The sequence below is a fragment of the Carassius gibelio genome, chromosome A19, assembly GCF_023724105.1.
Source record: "Carassius gibelio isolate Cgi1373 ecotype wild population from Czech Republic chromosome A19, carGib1.2-hapl.c, whole genome shotgun sequence".
Taxonomy (NCBI): domain Eukaryota; kingdom Metazoa; phylum Chordata; class Actinopteri; order Cypriniformes; family Cyprinidae; genus Carassius; species Carassius gibelio.
Genome location: NC_068389.1, coordinates 21,828,832 through 21,848,915, shown reverse-complemented (window position 1 = coordinate 21,848,915; position 20,084 = coordinate 21,828,832). Strand labels below are relative to the sequence as shown.

The window sequence follows — 20,084 nt, the reverse complement described above, 5'->3', positions numbered from 1 at the left end:
CTTGAGCAAGGCACTGAACCCGCAGCTGCCCCCAGGGCACCACAGAAACATGGCTCCCCACTGCTCTGTGTGTGTGTGTTCACTACTGTGTGTGTGCACTTGGATGGGTTAAATGCAGAGCACAAATTCTGAGTATGATTCACAATACTTGGCCATATGTCACTTCACTTCACTTATAAAATACAGATATCTTGGGGATGATATAGCCTAGTAGATTATTTTACTTAAACTGCAGCTGTGTAGTATTTCAGTCTCTACAACATACTGGGTGTCTTACAAACCCTCTTTAGGCCATTTTTGGAGGGACCAGCTGGTGAGCTGATGTTCCCCTGGGTGGCAGACAGACATAATGCTACTGGTTATCTGCAATTCTAGTCCCAAAATTTGCTCGTCCCAAGTTAAGCTTGTACATTTTGGCTTACAGACATTAAAGACATGCCCAAACATAGTGTTAATAACAAGTAAAAATATCATATATACATATTTCTGCTATATAAATTATATTAGAAAGAAAAGAGAGAATGAGAGAGAGAGAGAGAAGAAAATACAGATATACACAAAAGGAGAGGTTAAGCAGTTTTAACAGTTGATTTATGCGGTCCATTTTGAACACATAACAAATCCATACAAATGCATTCATAAATCTGACCAGTCAGGTTGGATGATTATTTAAAAAAAAAAAATCAATTCAATTACATAAAAATACAAATTCAGGCTATCTCTGTGTGTACATTTGGCCATGTAATTAAAAAGTTAAAAGTTAAAACAATAAATGGGTTTTAATAGTGAAAATGCATAATCCAAAAAAAGCATCCAGATTATAGGTTAGATTCATAATACAGTAGTTAGCAACATGCTGGAGGTATGAATTCTGAGATGGCCTCGGAGTCTTTACCCCGACTTAAACTTGACCTAATGAGATGCAATATGGGTTTTAGACCAATTCAATTTCACAATAGGCAGGAAACCTATAGAAACCAAGTAGTAAACAAAATGTCCTGCTGTGGTTGGTTAGGGCCAAAACTCTCTACATTTATAAAGATGAGAGGGTTTTTATCACGTTTATCACCAGTCACTTTATCGTCTCATAGGACATTTTGGTTTTGAATTATATTAAATAGCAGTAATCATAAAAAACTTAGAAAATAAACATTTTTCTTACAGCTCCACATTACACAAAAAACTTATATAAGTGTTACTGTAATCAAAATGCTTTAAACCATACTGTACATAATTCCATAATCAAACACAAATCGGTTCTCGACTCCCCATTTGATTTTCACTTGCCCTCTTACTACAACATGTAACCATAGAAAAACAAAAACAAAAATAGAATCAGTTGCATGATAAAATCAACTTATTTACATTCACAGTGACATGCACTTCTAATGCAAATTTCTTATGCTATTTATGCATGTGTTTAGACACAAAATAGTGCATTATGTTATGAAATGGAGGGAGAGATAGACAGAGACATAATTCTCCTATGCTGCCATGGACAACTACTTTACTGTCATGTGCATACTGTATATAAACCCATAACAGCAGCCCACATCCCCACAGACAACACCTGTCATCTTGTACAATTAACAGAATAAAAATGAATTCCTCTAATGCAATACAAAAAATGCAATCATACACATTTTATATGCTCAACCATGATGCACATTTTCAGCTTTCTGAGATACAAATTTACATTCATGAAAAATATACAATTTATTTCTTCTCCAGCATAACCTATTCTTGATTTGCAAGACTAAAAGAGCACCTCAGGTTATAAACTGCTGAAGTCCTGGCTTATAAAAAATTGCAGCAAATAGGAAATCTAACACTGATGTAAGCCTTTAAAACTCACTGTTGCCCCCATGCTGCCTTGAGTGAATACAGATGGGTTTAACCAAAGAATGAGTCTTTTTTGTTGTTGCAATTTTGTATTTCACTTCACATTATATAGACATAGAAATATACCATGTTGTCCCATCTTATTGTAACAGTACATGCCAACAGTAATTAGTTGTTGTTGTGGAGTGTTTTTGCACATTCAGCATAAGTTATTCCATTAGTGTTTGGAAGTGAATCAAAACACGGAATGGAGTTCAATCAGTCTGCTGCCATCCAAAGTGCTTATCGATATGCAGTATGTAATTCTTAGACAGTTAAACTAATAAAGTGCTTAGTTAAATGCCCAGGGCCTATGTAGACCTGTTCAGAATCCTATTATCCTGGAGGAGTAAAGGCAGCCTGAGTCCTTCTCCTCAGCCTTTCCATCTGCATTCATAATTGTCCACCTTTCCAGCTGCGAGTTAATTGTGGAGAATCCAGCTCTGTTTGATCAGATTCCTAATGACATGGGTCAAACGGATACTTTGTGACACCTCCGTGAAGTTCCACCAAGGACTCGCTCCAGGTGATGACGTCACCGGTGAGATGGCTGGAGCAGGACACTTGGTTGTAGATCTCAGTAGAGGTGAGCACACGCGACCACAGCTGCAGATCCGACATCTCACCCACAAAAGACTGTGTGGCATCAAAACGGCCGCCCAGAGTGTCCTGGGTAGAAAACACTCAAGTTGGCATGAGTGTGTTTTGATACTGACTGACTGATTCTGTGAGACAAACCTGCTCCTGTCCAAGAATGAAGACTCCTCCTGGTTTAATGGGATGCCACGGGGACAGATTCTCTCCAGAGCCCCTTTTCACACCGTCCAGATAAGCCTCCCACATGCCGTCACGTGTGGACCATGTTACACAGAGGTGGTGCCACTTACTGTCCGTCAAAGAAAGAGGAAGAGTAACTGCCTGCAAGAGGACAGCACAGAGCATACCTTTGAACAATACAGCAACTTTCAAAAATCCACTACCATTTAGGGTTTGGGGTCAGGAGGTGTTTTTTTCTCGTCTTCTGTTCACCAAATAGGCTGATTTGCTGCTCAAGTAATACTTTGTATCATTATCAGTGTTGAAAACAGCTGTGCTGCCAATTTTTTTTTGTTGTTGTGGAAAACCATATTTGCTATAGAATTATTTTACCATATAATGGTAAAATGGACATTATAAATATATTTTCTGTCACTTCTGATTAATTCAATGCATCCTCGCTGAATATTTTTGTTACATTCAATCAATTAATCAATCAATCAATCAATGGGAGTGTAAAATATATCCCATGCTGTCGGTCAACTGTTTAGAATCAGAACTAACAATGCTTGTCAGTGTTCTATAAATTAATTCTAAATGAATGCCTAAAAAGAACCAGCAATGCCCAATTCATATGAATAACTGAATATGAATAACTTTTTGTTGATTCTTTTGAACAAATTGGTCAGCATAATGTTCTAATTATACCATAATATATTTAATTATAATTTGTCGTTCAATAATGAATGAATAATTCAGTAATGAACTGAATAATTCCAACAGTTTCTCCAATATAACAGTAACTGGATATTTTAGAAAAAAAAAGAAACAAAAGAAAATGAAAAATTTACATGGAGGAAGTATAATTTGGAAATGCAAGCACAAATCAAAGTAGTCTATGCACTGACAAAATTCATAGTTAGCATTTATTATGTGTAGACTTGAGCAGCATGAAAGCATTTAGTTGACAACACATAAACATTAATTGAGAGAAGAGTTCTGTCTGGTTTAAAAAACAAAGCAAAACAAAAAACAAAAACTGTAGAATGTATTCACATGTTAACCACGGATAATGCGAATGACTGAGAAGCCAAGAGGAAGAGAGAGCTTTGCACACTGTTGCAAGGGCAGGGCAAGGGCATTATCAAGGTAAGACTGGTGACTTTTCTAGGTCTAGCATTTTATCGCACTTAATTCGATCACAATCATTTGTCTAATGTTTGTGACATATTTGGTTCAATTTAAATACATTTCTAAGCTAAAATGGACCTGAGCCCCCTTTCAACCAAAGACAGACTGTGAGGGCAAAAATCTCACTCAGAAGGGTGCGCTTAATTCGCCCATACATGTAAGTGGTGCGCATCGGGAAGCCAATCTGAAAAGCATCAGGCTTCTTGGCCTTCTTACTTGGTCCTGTTAGAGATGAAAATAAGAAACTGTAAAACGGGATTGCATTTCCCAGCACCATAACACCTGAAAGCTCCACTGAAACCTTTAAAAGGCAGTTGGAGACTCGGAACTCCTGGAAGCAGACTATGAAATTAAATTCGCTGGAGTTTTAGCATTTAACCCATTTAGATCTCAAATAGGTTTCGGGAGAACGAAAAATAAGAACATACTTTAAAGTTATACTTTATTATTTAATTTTTTTCAAATAAACTTATATACTGCATTAATAAACTTTATTAAATAAATTATAATTTAAGCTATTCGTTTTCATGGGCCGTATGTATATGACCCAATGTACCTGACAAAAAATATATAATGTAAAAATGTGTCAAGAAATTAAATACAACGTGTGTGTATATATATATATATATATATATATATATATATATATATATACAGTATTGTTCAAAATAATAGCAGTACAATGTGACTAACCAGAATAATCAAGGTTTTTCGTATATTTTTTTATTGCTACGTGGCAAACAAGTTACCAGTAGGTTCAGTAGATTCTCAGAAAACAAATGAGACCCAGCATTCATGATATGCACGCTCTTAAGGCTGTGCAATTGGGCAATTAGTTGAATTAGTTGAAAGGGGTGTGTTCAAAAAAATAGCAGTGTGGCATTCAATCACTGAGGTCATCAATTTTGTGAAGAAACAGGTGTGAATCAGGTGGCCCCTATTTAAGGATGAAGCCAACACTTGTTGAACATGCATTTGAAAGCTGAGGAAAATGGGTCGTTCAAGACATTGTTCAGAAGAACAGCGTACTTTGATTAAAAAGTTGATTAGAGAGGGGAAAACCTATAAAGAGGTGCAAAAAATGATAGGCTGTTCAGCTAAAATGATCTCCAATGCCTTAAAATGGAGAGCAAAACCAGAGAGACGTGGAAGAAAACGGAAGACAACCATCAAAATGGATAGAAGAATAACCAGAATGGCAAAGGCTCAGCCAATGATCACCTCCAGGATGATCAAAGACAGTCTGGAGTTACCTGTAAGTACTGTGACAGTTAGAAGACGTCTGTGTGAAGCTAATCTATTTTCAAGAATCCCCCGCAAAGTCCCTCTGTTAAAAAAAAGGCATGTGCAGAAGAGGTTACAATTTTCCAAAGAACACATCAACTGGCCTAAAGAGAAATGGAGGAACATTTTGTGGACTGATGAGAGTAAAATTGTTCTTTTTGGGTCCAAGGGCCACAGGCAGTTTGTGAGATGACCCCCTATGCTGAAGAGGACATGCCCTTGAAATGGTTGTTTCAACAAGACAATGACCCAAAACACACTAGTAAACGGGCAAAGTCTTGGTTCCAAACCAACAAAATTAATGTTATGGAGTGGCCAGCCCAATCTCCAGACCTTAATCCAATTGAGAACTTGTGGGGTGATATCAAAAATGCTGTTTCTGAAGCAAAACCAAGAAATGTGAATGAATTGTGGAATGTTGTTAAAGAATCATGGAGTGGAATAACAGCTGAGAGGTGCCACAAGTTGGTTGACTCCATGCCACACAGATGTCAAGCAGTTTTAAAAAACTGTGGTCATACAACTAAATATTAGTTTAGTGATTCACAGGATTGCTAAATCCCAGAAAAAAAAAAAATGTTTGTACAAAATAGTTTTGAGTTTGTACAGTCAAAGGTAGACACTGCTATTTTTTTGAACACACCTCTTTCAACTAATTGCCCAATTGCACAGCCTTAAGAGCGTGCATATCATGAATGCTGGGTCTTGTTTGTTTTCTGACAATCTACTGAACCTACTGGTAACTTGTTTGCCACGTAGCAATAAAAAATATACTAAAAACCTTGATTATTCTGGTTAGTCACATTGTACTGCTATTATTTTGAACAATACTGTATATATATATATATATATATATATATATGATAATGATATACGTAAATAAACGATTAATTTTCTATTCATCAAACAATTCTGTAAAATAATGTGTCTTGTAAAAATTTAATTTACAAAAAAAAATTATATTAAGCAGCAAAAACTTAGAATAATAATAATTAGAACATGAATTATTAATAGTTGGCCACCAATAATAACAGACTTGGGCACATTTTTGACACTCAGACTGTAGTAATTCAGCTTTCAAAGGAACAAATTATGTTTTTAAATATATTAAAATATTTAATAAAAGACAGAATACTTTATACTTCTATTTAGTTGGTTGGGACTGAACAGTTAAATACAAAGCCAAGATTTTACTTACTGTACACTTCAGCACTTATAGACGACCTGTTCAAAATAATGTAAATTCAGTTCTATTTTGTCATACTTTTAGGACTTATCACCTGGTTCTGGAGTTCTGTGTTGAAGGTTGCTCAGCACTGCATCTAATTTGTTGATGGCTCCACGGACAGGCACTCTTGACCCCGGTGGTTGGATTGAGGTTTGTAGATGGTGGACATGATCATCATTTCCATGGTGTCCACTGCCATGATGGCCATCATCATGATGATGATCATCGTGGTGGTTGTTGTTTTTGTGGTTGGTGTCATGATGATCATCGTGGTGGTTGTTTTTGTGTTTGGTGTCATGATGATCATCATGGCCAGTCTGATGATTTTCTTGGTGATTGCCTTGGTGGTCAATGTGGTGGTCACTGTAACGGTCGTAGTGATGACCATAATGGTGATTACGATGGTGGCTAAAGTAATGGTCATCGTGATGGTTTGCCTGATGGCTGTCATGGTTATTATGATGGTCATGATGATGATGGTGGTTATTATTACTGTCATAGTGATGATGGAGCTGTTCTTCTAGTGCGTTAATCTTCCGCTGCAGGAGGTCTCTCAATGAACTTGAATAGGAACTGGATGAATTTCTTGCCTATAGAAACAAAAATATAAAGATACAAAAATATACAGTTTAGGCAAGATTTTAAACACAGTGTTTGTAATGCAATGATAATAATAACCAATGCAAATTTATAAAATTAATCACAAATGTTTCACAGAACTTAACCAGTATTTTAAAAAGTTTCATTTTATAAATCTAAGGCTAAAATTATGAAGAAGAAAAAAAAAATCACCAAAACCAAAAGTTTTTTTTTCAATAACAGACCAGGTTTACTGTACAAATTTGATGTAAATTGTATTTATTTATATAAATAATAAATTAATGCTTGTATTCAGCCAAGGGTACATTAAACTGGTTAAAAATGAACTGTTTTTTTTTTTTCACCAAAAGCACCAAATTAGCATATTATAAGGATTTCTGAAGTATTATGTGAAATTGAAGTTCTAAAAATTCCATTTTGCCACTACTGGAATAAATTACATTTTAAAATATTGTAAAAATCTGATTTAATTATCTTTTAAATTGCAATAATATTTCACAATACTGCTGTTGTTGCTGTATTTTTTTATCAAATAAATGCAAAAAGACTTCTTTCATGAACAAAAAAATGTTGAACCATAGTATATTATAACACAGACAAGTGTTAAAATCACAACAGCCCCTCCTTCCTCTGATTAGTCACAGCAAATCCAGCTTTACTCAGCGCCACAGCACCCTGCGCTTAATGGCTCATCAAGGTAGATGGGGCTAATTAGTGATGGCACTAACTAGCACATTTGTAGAGTGCCCTCACTAGCGTGCTGTGCATGAATTTCCTCTCAAAGACAAAAACTACTCTGATAAACATTGTGGTCATATTTAAATCACTTAGGGAAACAGGAAGAATATCGGAGTTGTAAAGCGTATCAAACCTGATGACACTACTACAAAATTAATCGTTTATCAGCCATTACTTTTTGTACTAAAGATCAAATAAAAGGAAGAGTTTAAATGCGTGGCATTAGTTTTACTACAGTACATACTGTATTCAAAGAAAATGTCACAGTGTGGCTGGTTTAAAGGATCAATTGTAAGTGCATTGTAATCATAAGTATGCAGGCTATCCATGCTAATATAGCATGGTCCTGCTTTCACAGGGTATGGATCTGGCTAATTAAATAAAACCCGTCTGGACTGCCTAAACCTAAGACTGTATTCAATGATCTGTCACTGTGTCACAAGTGTATGTTACAAAAAAATGGAAAAAAAGCTTATGTCATGCGGAGAAGTTGTCCTGAATACAGATCGGCCTGTGACATGCAGGACAACCCCTGAAGACAAAATCTAAGCAGTTCAAAAATGTGGAAATACCAGGAAAATGTAAAATTTAGAAAGCCACTGGATATAATATTACCTAAAATAATTTCCTGTCCTAGGGGAAACACTACTGATTAAAATCAGACGAATCATAGTTTGCACAAAAATATTAAGCAGCACAACTATTTTCAACACTGATTATAAAAAGAAATGTCTCTTGAGCACCAAATGTTTTTTTTATTATTATTATTTAGAGGCTTTAACTCTCGGTTTAAGATTGTAAACCTTCCCACCTGAATATTTCCCAGCCTCTCCTTCAGGGCCTGCAGGGTCTTTCCTGTCTGTTCTGGGGAGAAGCTGTGTTTGCCCAGATATGAAGATTTGCCTCTGTGATGGTCACTGCGATGCCCGTTCAAAGGGAAGTGTGGGTCAGCATGGTGGCTGTCATAATGGTGCGAAGGATGCTGAGAGTTGTGATGTGAAGGGCCATGATGGCTGTCATCATGGTGTCCCCTTCCAAAGCTCTCGCAGAGAGTCAGTTTTGCTGTCAGTTCCCGAATGGTCTCTCGCTGATCCAAGATGGTCTCCTTTTGTCGCACAAGGCTCTCCCTCAGGTGGAGGATGGTAGCTTTGGCCTCATCGGATATGCCATGTCGGCTACTACTACTGCTGCTGTGACAACTCGGCAGACCGCTAACTGCCCCATGATGTCCATTGCCATGGCCATTCCCCTGTACATTGCTGTTTGGCCTATGTACATTCCCATGTGAAGCCTCACCTGGTGTGAAACAACTAGGGTCTGCATCTGCAGGAATAGGGATGCAAACAAGTTTGGGTTGTGTTCCCCAGTCATATTCCAAACCTGGCATGCAAACTGTAAACGATGGTAATAAAGATATGAGAAAAAGAAGAAAGTGGGAGCAAAAAATCCTTCCCCAGTTCATGTGTTCTGAGAAAGGCAAAGCCATAATGGTATAATTTGTGTTTTTCGTCATCATTGATTTCTTCTTTACAGCAGTGGGATGCACTCCAAGAAAAGAGGTAATTGGAGAACAGCTGAAACCCCCTTGGCTATTGTATTCAGAATTCTGTTACACAATCTTGATGCAAATGATGAACAATGGCTTTCAAAATACATACAAGATAGATAGATAGATAGATAGATCTTGAATCCCCAAGGTTGACTGTCTAATAAGATCTAGGAAGGCTTAAAGGCCATGGTGGATTGGCTTGGCATGCTTACAGTAGTCTCTTTCTGCAGTATTGCTGCCAACACATGAGTCGGTGGTGTTGGATCATGGTCTGGCACTAATAAGGCAGTTCATAAACACTCTACATGTAGCCAGCAGTCTCCTAAAAGGCTTGCCCATTCCACATTTTCACGCTGTACAGCACGCCACCCTTGACATATCACTAGACAGATCTCATGGCATCCTCGTGTGACTGAGACAGAATGAGTGAGAATGTGAAAGATCAAGATGATTGCCAATGACACTTTGGCTTTCAGCTTAGTTAGACTTACAGCAAACATGAAGAGAGACTATTCAGCTGTATAATTAGAGTCCACCAGACATGTTCCTTGGGGTGCTTTTCACACAATGTATTCTTGCGTTCAACAAACGGCATCAACAAATGCATGTGTAAAGTGATCAACTATAATTATGACAGTGATATACATTTTTGACAGTGTAATTTCACTCACTTCAAGGGATAGTTTACCTAAAAATGAAAATTTTGTCATAATTTACTCACCCTTTATTTGTTTCAAACCTGGATAAGTTTCTTTATTTAAATGAACTTTTTTATTGTTCATTAGAAGAATGTTAGTAACCAAACAGTCGACGGTGGCCATTGGCTTCCATAGTATGAAAACAATACTATTAAAATCAATGGCTATCATCAACTGTTCGGTTACCAATATTCTTCAAAATATCCTTAGTGAGCGAAAAGAGACTTCTTTCAAAAATATTCATAATCATCGGTTGATGACCATTTTTTCCATCTCTGTTTTGCAAGACATCAACTTTTTTTAACCAGTTCTTTTTGCTTATTAAAGAACAGTCCACAACTAGCAGTGCATGAATGCATTTGTGAATTGTCTGGTACTCTTACACACAAATCAGAATTATTACATTCGAGAAACATGAACTTTGTCTCAGGAATCACTAACCGTAACACCTGTCCTGCTATAGGCCCTGATCTCAGCCTAATTGTAGTGATACTTAAATGAATCTGTTGAATCATTCACAGTCTGTTGGCTAACTAGATAAAGGGAAGTAGACTGGTGTTTAGCTCCTTAAATCTGTCTGTATCATGTCACAAACAGATGTCATGGATTTACATTTACACATGATTAGCTCTAAAATCATGGATATATTTTTAAATGGGTCATATATTTATATGGCCTATATGATTTTAACTTTTTTTTTTTTAAATTAATTTACAATGTTTTTTTTTTCATCTTCAAAGAAAAGGACATGGGTTGAGTGCATGCAATCATTCAGAGATACAATGAATGGTTGGTGGTAGAATAGGGAATAAAAGGTCTGGACTAACGGTAGACTCGTGGTTAAAAAGGCAACAACATTTCAATCCCAAAGAATGGTGAACTGTCACGCTGTCTAGCCTCTGTTTCCCTGGGTGTCCACTAGTGGGCTCACTTCCCCTTAGGCACTTCACCGTATGCACTAGAATTCCTCTAGTCTGGTCCTGTCTTCACAGTAATTGCCAGAGATGTATAAAGTACTAGAGAACCATACTTGAGTAAAAGTACAAGTGCTCTATCAAAAAAGTGACTTGAGTAGAAGTTGAAGTGCTCTTTAAGCACCACACTTAAGTAGAAGTACTAAAGTATTCAACATTTTTTGTACTTAAGTATTGCAAGTAGTCTATTTTAAAATTTACTACTCAAGTACTGAAAGTAAAAGTAGAAGTATTGTGTTATGTAGCTATTAAAGAAAGTAGTCAAAAGTTTGAACATATTGTTTTTACTATTTCAAATGATTAACCTAAAGGACAATCACAATTCCTTTGACTGTAACTTCTTGTAAATAAAAAACGGTTAGTAGGGTTAGTTAGCCCAATTTGCAAAATGATGTCATTAATAACTTACCCTCATGTTGTTTCAAACCCATAAGACCTCAGAGGGTCATTTAGAATTTTTTGAAGCATCGAAAATACATTTTGGTCCAAAAATAGCAAAAACTATGACTTTATTCAGCATTGTCTTCTCTTCCGTGTCTGTTTTAAGACAGTTAAAAACAAAGCAGTTTGTGATATCTGGTTCGCGAACGAATCATTCGATGTAACCGGATCTTTTTGAAACAGTCCACCAAATCGAACTGAATCGTTTTAAACAGTTTGCGTCTCCAATACGCATTAATCCACAGATGAATTAAGACGTTAACTTGTTTAATGTGTCTGACACTCCCTCTGAGTTAAAACAAACCAATATCCCGGAGTAATTCATTGACTCAAACAATAAACTGACTGAACTGATGTGAAGAGAGAACTGAAGATGAACACCGAGCCGAGCCAGATAATGACTCGTTCACGAGTCAAGAACCGTTTGTGTCAGACGCGTCCGATTCGTGAACCGAGGAGCTGATGATACTGCGCATGTGTGATTTAGCGTGAAGCAAACCGACACACAGAGCGTCTGGAACCGAACTGTTTTCTTTTGGTGATTGATTCTGAACTGATTCTGTGTTAATGTTATGAGCCCATGTGCAGTCAACGCCAATGACGCCATTGCATCGAGCGCAAAGAATCGGTGAACTGTTTTCTTCAACTGGTTTATTGAATCGAACTGTCAGAAAGAACTAACGTTACTGGTCATCCGAAAACCGATGCAACCGGTTCTTGACTCGTGAACGAGTCATTATCTGGCTCGGCTCGGTGTTCATCTCTCTCTTCACAGCAGTTCAGTCAGCACGCGCAGTCTCGCTTGATTCGCTCAGTGCCAGCTTCATCAAACCTGCCATCTACAGTTCTGGCAGTGGTTTGTAATGGAATGATTCGTAACATTATTATAATTGTAACGAGTAACGATGCCGCACATAAAAAAAATATCGGAGTAAAAGTATTAAACTCAGCGAAAATATGTACCGAAGTAAAAGTGGAAGTAGGAGAAAAAAATAATACTCTAGAAAAGTACAGATACCGCCTTTTAGTACTTAAGTACAGTAGCGAAGTAGTTCTACTTCGTTACTATACATCTCTGGTAATTGCACTCCTGTTAATTGCACCAGTTGCAGGCACTTGATTGTCATTAGCCTCCTTATAAATACCAGTCTTTCCCTGTTGTTTGTATGAAGTCCTTACCCTTCGTTTTCCGAGATTCTCCTTTTTTGCTGCTGCGCAGCATGGCCACCAACCCAGCACCTCGAGGCAAGATGGCCGCCAGCCCAGCGCCACAGCACAAGATGGCCGCCGGCCCAGTACAACTGCACAAGATAGCCTTCAACCCAGCACCACAAGGCAAGATTGACGCCAGCACAGCACCAGAGCACAAAGTGGTCACCAGCCCAGCGCCACGGTGCAAGATGGCCGCCAGCTCAGCGACAACACCCAAGATGGCCGCTGAGACGTTTTTGGATTATTTCTCCATGCTGCAAAGATCCTAGAGATTCCCAGGAGTGTTCACGTCAAGTCTGCTGCACCAGCACCACAGTACAAGACGGCCACCAACCCAGCGCCACTGCACAAGGTGGCCGCCAGCCCGGAGCCACTGCAGAGGATGGCAGCTACAGGGGTTTTTTCTCAGTTGAGTCAGGTTCCGGTTGACCTTCCAGAGTCGAGTCAGGTTCCGGTTGACCTTCCAGAGTCGAGTCAGGTTCCCGTTGACCCTCCAGAGTTGAGTCAGGTTCCAGTTGACCCTCCAGAGTCGAGTCAGGTGCTCGTGGACCCTCCAGAGTTGAGTCAGGTTCCGGTTGACCCTCCAGAGTCGAGTCAGGTGCTCGTGGACCCTCCAGAGTCTGGTTTAGTCACCGTCGACCTTCCAGAGTCAGGGTTAGTCACTTTCGACTTTCCAGAGTCAAGGTTAGTCACCGTTGACCTTCCAGAGTCAGGGCTAGTTCCTGTTTACCATCCATAGTCGAGTCACGTTCCAGTTGATTCTCCAGAATCAAGTCAGATTCCTGTTGACCTTCCAGAGTTGAGTCAGGTTCTGGATGACCCTCCAGAGTCAAGTCAAGTCACTGGTGATCTTCAAGGACAGAGTCAAGTCACTGGTGATCTTCATGAACAAAGGCAAGTCACCATTGATCTCCATGAACAAATACAAGTCACCAATGATCTTCATGAGCAGAGTCAAGTCAGCACCGATCTTCTGGAATCCAGTATAAACACCATGGAATTACCAGAGTTTCGTCACTTCTCTGTGGAACTACTCGAGCTTCTCCATGGCTCTGATGAACTACCAGAGTCTCTCCTCGCCTCTGCGGAACTTCCAGAGACTCACCATGTCTCAGTCGAACTCCCTGAGCACCCGACTGTTCCTGTTGTGGCCACGGAGGCTACCCCTAACATGTTCATGTTCTATGTTTCAGACTTACTCAACCAGACTTGTCCTCCTGTTGGTCCGGCCGCACGGATGTGGTCGTCTTCTGCTCCACCCTGGGGGGTGTCTGGTTCGACCACACAGACGTGGTGGTCTTCTGTTCCGCCCTGACCACACGGTTGTGGTGGTCTTCTGCTCTGCCCAGGGGGGCGTTTGGTTCGGCCGCACAGTTGTTGTGGTCTTCTGCTCCGCTCTGTGGGGCGTCCGTCCCGACCACACGGTTATGATGGTCTTCTGCTCCGCCCTGGTGGGTGTCATGTGATGTCCTTCTTGGACTTGTGTGTGGTCATTCTTCTGCCTGTGTCTTTCTTTCTGTTTCCTCCTATGGACCTGGCCCTCCGTCCCTCCCCCTGATCCTCCGCCGGTCAACCTCCCTCCTGGGTTTCTTTTCTGTGTCTTTCATTCTGTTTCCCTCTAAGGTCTGTCTTCACAGTAATTGCACTCCTGTTAATTGCACCAGGTGCAGGAACTTGATTGTCATTAGCCTCCTTATAAATACCAGTCTTTCCCTGTTCTTACCCTTCGTGTTTCAGCATTCTCGTCCTCCAAGTTCCGGTTCCCTTTCCTGTTTCCTCTTTTTGTTTTGTTTGTTTTCTTGGACTGCTTGTTTGGTTTTGACCCTGGCTTGTGTTTGACAACGAATTGGATTATCCCATTAAACATACTTGCGATTGGATCTACTCTCCTGTGTCTCTCTATTACACAAATTGTCACATGAACCAAGAAAAGAAACAATTTTACTTTGGAAACTGTTTCTGCAATTTACTTGAAGTTACTATGGACCAAATACATAAAAAATATCATGAAGCAAAAACTAAATGTAAGTCAAAATGACCAAATAGATGCCATTCTTGTTTGCATTTAGAGGAAGCAATCAGGCACTTGTCAATTCAAAGCATCCATAATATCCTACAAAACTTCCTGTAAAATTTGACTATAATAATTGTCCAAGTAGGGCATAATGTTTGTACCAATATTAGCATGGACAGGTGTCCTTATAATAGACATATTGAGATTAGTTCACCTAATGAATCAGGTCAAAGTACCTCACGAGGTACTGTGTCCTTTGTTGACCACATATTAAAACTATTAAAATTTCCATTTGCGCAATGGTTTTATATATACAAAAACCGTATATATTTGCATAAGGGGACTGAAAACAGTGACTGCTAACCCTAAAGCTCCTGCAAGCTTTAAACTGAACCACTAATAAGCTTTAAGAAAAGTATTGTTTATCACTGTAAACAACAGTAAAAAGTAAAGTCAGAAAGACATCTTTCTACTATTATTAAAAAATAAAACAATCAATCGCTAGACCGTCAATTAAAAGATTTCTATTTTAATTTAACAAAAACACAACTGTAAAAACACTGTGTATATGATCTGTAGGAAGGGCATAGTTATTGTCCATTGAAGTATCCACAATATTCATGCATTCCTCTTCTAAAAGACATTTCCCAACTATATTTACTCAGTCTGTAACCATGCAATATAAATCAGCAATATAATCAATATCTAAATACTCAATCTAAAACCTAATTTAATATTAATAACCTATATCAATATTTTAGCAGCTCAAATTTCTCCAAAAAGGAAGAATTAGGTTTGCAAGGGCAAAAACTGATTATCTTACAACTTCAGTTTTCCTAAAACAACATGGCTATTCATTCTCAACAAAAGTAATGCTCATTATATTTGATAAGTAAAATATCAAAATGAAGATTAATTATACAATAAAATGCCACAATTATAATCACAATCAATCTGTACCATAGCTTTTGAAGTAAATTTGAATCAGCTCCATCAGAAAGTTACCAGTGATCCTGACAATTAATATTTATTCTTAGTTTATATAATCTTTTGTTTAATTTTCAGTTTTAATTATAGTCTAAGTTTCATTCATTTTATTTTTGCCATATTTACCTAATGTATGTGTTACCTAATGTACCCTTGTACCTTTGTTTCCATGTTAGTTTTAGTAACTCCATACGTCAATTATTCAAAACTCATTTTATTTCAGTTAGCTGCCTAGGTAATATTTCTAGTTTTTAAGTTCAAGTTTTATATTTATATATATATATATATATATATATATATATATATATATATATATATATATATATATATATATATACACATACATACATACAGTGGGGCTCGCAAGTTTGGGCACCCCTTGCAGAATCGGTGAAAACAGGAGTAATTTTCAAAAAAATAAGAGAGATCATACTAAATGCATGTTATTTTTTATTTAGTACTGTCCGGAGTAAGATATTGTACATAAAAGATATTAACATTTAGTCCACAAGACAAAAAAATTGCTGAAATTATTAAAATAACCCCCTGAAAAATTTGGGAACCCTTGGTTCTTAGTACTGTGTGCTCTTACCTGATGATCCTTGACTGTCTTTCTGTTTTGTGATGGTTGTGCATGAGTCCCTTGTTTGTTCTGAACAGTTAAACTGAGCAGCGTTCTTCAGAAAAATCTTTAAGCTCCTGCAGATTCTTCAGTTTTCCAGTATCTTTGCATATTTGAACCCTTTCCAGCAGTGACTTTATGATTTTGAGATACATCTTATCACACTGAGGACATTTGAGGGACTCAAACACAACTATTGAAAAAGATTCAAACATTCACTGTTGCTCCAGAAGGAATCAAGATGCATTAAGAGTTGGGGGAGTTGGGAAAACTTTTGGAATTTGAAGATCAAGGTAAATTGTACTTAATTTGTGTACCGGGAAACATACAAGTCTTCTGTTGCTTTCGAAGGGCAGAAATAAATGAAAAAAAATATATATATTTCAACAAAATAAGACAAATTTGGCCATCTTCATTGTGTTCTGTTGCCTCGTGGCGCTGGGCTGGCGGCCATCATGGGCAGTGGTGCTGGCTCAGCAGACGTGCGCTTCCTCTCCCTTCTCTGTCCGCCATGGTGAGACGGCGGCTCCGATCCGTTCCACACAAGCCCCGGGTTGAAGGGGGGCCATGGTGGAGAGCGATACTGAACCTCCTCTACGACCTCCCCTGGTCCCACGAAACACGACCAGGCGGGTTCCCTCAAACTGACTCTCTCTCTCCCACTCGGTGGCTGGGGAAGAAACATCAAAAGACATACCGCTGGATCTGTGTGTGATAGAGTCCTTCTGTCACGATCGGGACACAGGAAAACACAGAGAGAGATCCAAGTGCAGGTATATCTTTTATTGGGGTAATCCAAATCGTTATCCAGTCCAGGCTGGGGTCAAAACCAAAGTAGCCAAGCAAAATAAACAGACACTAAACACACGGGCAAGAACAAGACTAGAAGTGGCATGATAATTTACAAGGACTCCGTGACACATACTAAAACAGACAGGGTATAAATACACAGGGAAATGACAATGCTAATGGGGAATTGGCTGAGTGCAATGATTAATGACCAGTGACAGCTGAGTGCAATAATAGACAGAGATTGTGGGGAAAGAGGACATCTAGTGGTTACCCAGGGAACACAAACCAGACACTGTGACAGAGATCATACAGAATTCATTCTTATTTGCTGATTTTCTCGAATTTGAAATAGAAATCTTTTGTAACATTATAAATGTTTTTACTGTATTTCTTCATCTATGTATTGCTACTTGCTGAAAAAGTGCATTGATTTATTTCTCAAAAATAAATAAACAGCTACATTAAAAACATGCTGCAGTTAAAATTCATGTTTGTTGCCCCCAACTGAAGCCATCTGGCTTGTGGCACATAAGTAATCTGAGTTTGTGACCCTTGTTATAGGGGAATAATTCCCTAACACTGACAGCCAATATAAAAATAGGCAGATGTTATATTATACCCTGTTTAATAGGCTGATTGGATTTCTGTTGGGGCACCGCTGCCTGGTGGCGCCACTTACTGGACAGTGTTGGTAAAGCAGCGGGATCTATGAAGGTTAGTGAGAACACAAATCAGAGCCATCGCCATGCTGAGCACATAAGACTGCAGCACAGTGTCTGTCTCTTTCTCAATGGCTCTCCTTCCTTCTGTCTGATAGGGCTACATAATACAAATGAGCACTAACCATGTCAGAACATCATAGATTCACTGAATGAATTGAATATAGATTGGATTGCAAGCATGTTGAAGCTGCAATCATCTCAACAGCACATACAGTGGGTATAGGAAAGAATAACCCCCCTTCATATTTTGTTCCGTTGCAGCCTCAAATGAAGACAGACAGTTTTTGTTTTATCCAGCTGTATCAGTGCTAATTACTTATAACATTCAAGTAGAAGACATAACATCAACAGGGTTGGTGGAAGGAAAAAGGCTCACCCGCTTATGTCAGTATTTTGTTGAACCAATTTTTTCTTTTTTTTTTAAAGCCTTCTAGTTTATTGGGATACATCTCTAATATTTTTGCACATCAAGACTTTGCAATATTTGCAAAATGGCTCAAGTTAATTTCAATAGGGTGGTGACTGTTTGGACTGCAGTCATCAAGTCATTCCCCAGATTTTGAATGAGGTTTAAGTCTGGGTTCTGACTGTGCCATACAAAGACATTCCCCCTTTCAGCATGCAGTATACTCCCGGTTCTTGTCTGCGTGCTACAGAATTGTTTGTGATTGTAGCTCTGCTTTTCTGTTGAATCTCTAGCTTTCTATAACTCTCTGTTGTTTAGAGTGATAAAAATAAACTTAATTCACATCATATATCCGATATTATCTATCAAACTAATTTGACTAATTTGATTTGATCTGAGCGCTTGATTTAAATTTTAAACGGCGAGCGCACTGTGCCTACAGCCGGTTAGCTTGACATTCACATTTCCATTCTTGTTACTATTTGCATCTATCACCGTTTTCTTTTTTTTTCTTTTGCATCATCACTTTTCTCTCTCAATCCGTTTTTCACAAGTTCATCAAACAACTGGTCGCAGATGGACTAGTTAAACCAACCATCTGCTCGCCTCCTCACGCCACAGAAATTAAGTAATTCTAAACACATAGAGACTTTCACCTAAATATAACATTATAGAGACTGTATCTGTTCCCTTTAAATGTAGATTAAAGACCCATCTTTTTAACCTGGCTTACACATAACACACTGACACTAAAAATGTCCTTGTTGCATCTTTAGAAGAGTTCCATCTACGCTAATATTAGCATTTCTCTCTTATTAGCCACCAGATCCAGTCTGTATCCAGGTCACATGGTCACTGCAGTCACCTGGTTCCCGTACGTATCCAGCCCAGATGTTGGATCAGCACCTAGAGAGGACCTCTACAGCCCTGAATGTCAGTGTAGACCAGGACAACTAGATGAGCCCCAGAGACAGATCCACAGTCAAGACCATATCTCCTAGACAGACACTGCACCCATGGGACAAGACCACAGGAAACAGAGGATTCTTCTTCACAATCTGACTTTGCTGCAGCCTGGAATTGAACTGCTGGTTTCTCCCAAGGTTTTTTCTCCATTCTGTCACTGTCGCTGTTGCCTCTGGCTTGCTTAGTTGGGGACACTTAATTTCCAGCCATATCTTTGACTTTACTGGATATATACTATTTAAACTGAACTGAGCTGGATGATGACATCACTGAATTAAATGATGAACTTTTTGCATTATAGACACACTATTTTCCTATGTAATGCTGTTCAGTTACTTTGACACAATGTGTATTGTTATAAAGCGCTGTTTAAATAAAGGTGACTTGACTTTCTCCTTCAGCCACTGTGTGGTCAGTTCTGCTGTGTGCTTTGGGTCTTCATCATGTTGGAAGGTAAAACTTCTTCCCATTGACAACTTTCTGGCAGAGAGCAGATTTGCCCCATCCATTTTTCCTTCTGTCTTGACAAGTGCTCCAGTCCCTGCTGCAGAGAAACACCGCATAACAGGACATTACCACCCCCATACTTAACTGTAGGAATGGAGTTATTTTTTATACAATTTAAATATCAATATAATTAAATCATTATTTAAAACTACAAAAGGGAGACAACGTAACAGGAGAAGTTTACATTCCTACAGTCTCCACAAGGACTTGTACCACGGCAGATCAACATTGTTGGTCACAGACAACTAGTAATGTATAATGCTATGTAGTATAATAAATGATAAGACACTTGTTCTTTGCTTTGTTTTATTTTATACAAGAAGGTGTAACATTAAAATATATTAAAGTGCACATAAACACACCCAAAACTCAAGCACATACAGAGGGAGGGGTTCTAGCAGACCAGTCACAGCGCTTGCTGTCTGCGTAGAATCGACGCGCTGTTAGATTTTTTGAGAGGTGCACATCAGGCTACGCCGTACTACACATAGCCTACAGCGTAGCTATGATGCAGAA

At 38.6% G+C, this 20,084-nt stretch overlaps 1 pseudogene; it reads right to left on the bottom strand.

The window, feature by feature from the left end:
• Positions 1-740: 740 nt before the first annotated feature.
• On the bottom strand, positions 741-9,065 carry LOC127934988 (neuronal pentraxin-1-like; annotated as a pseudogene).
• Between the last annotated feature and the right edge of the window lie 11,019 nt (positions 9,066-20,084).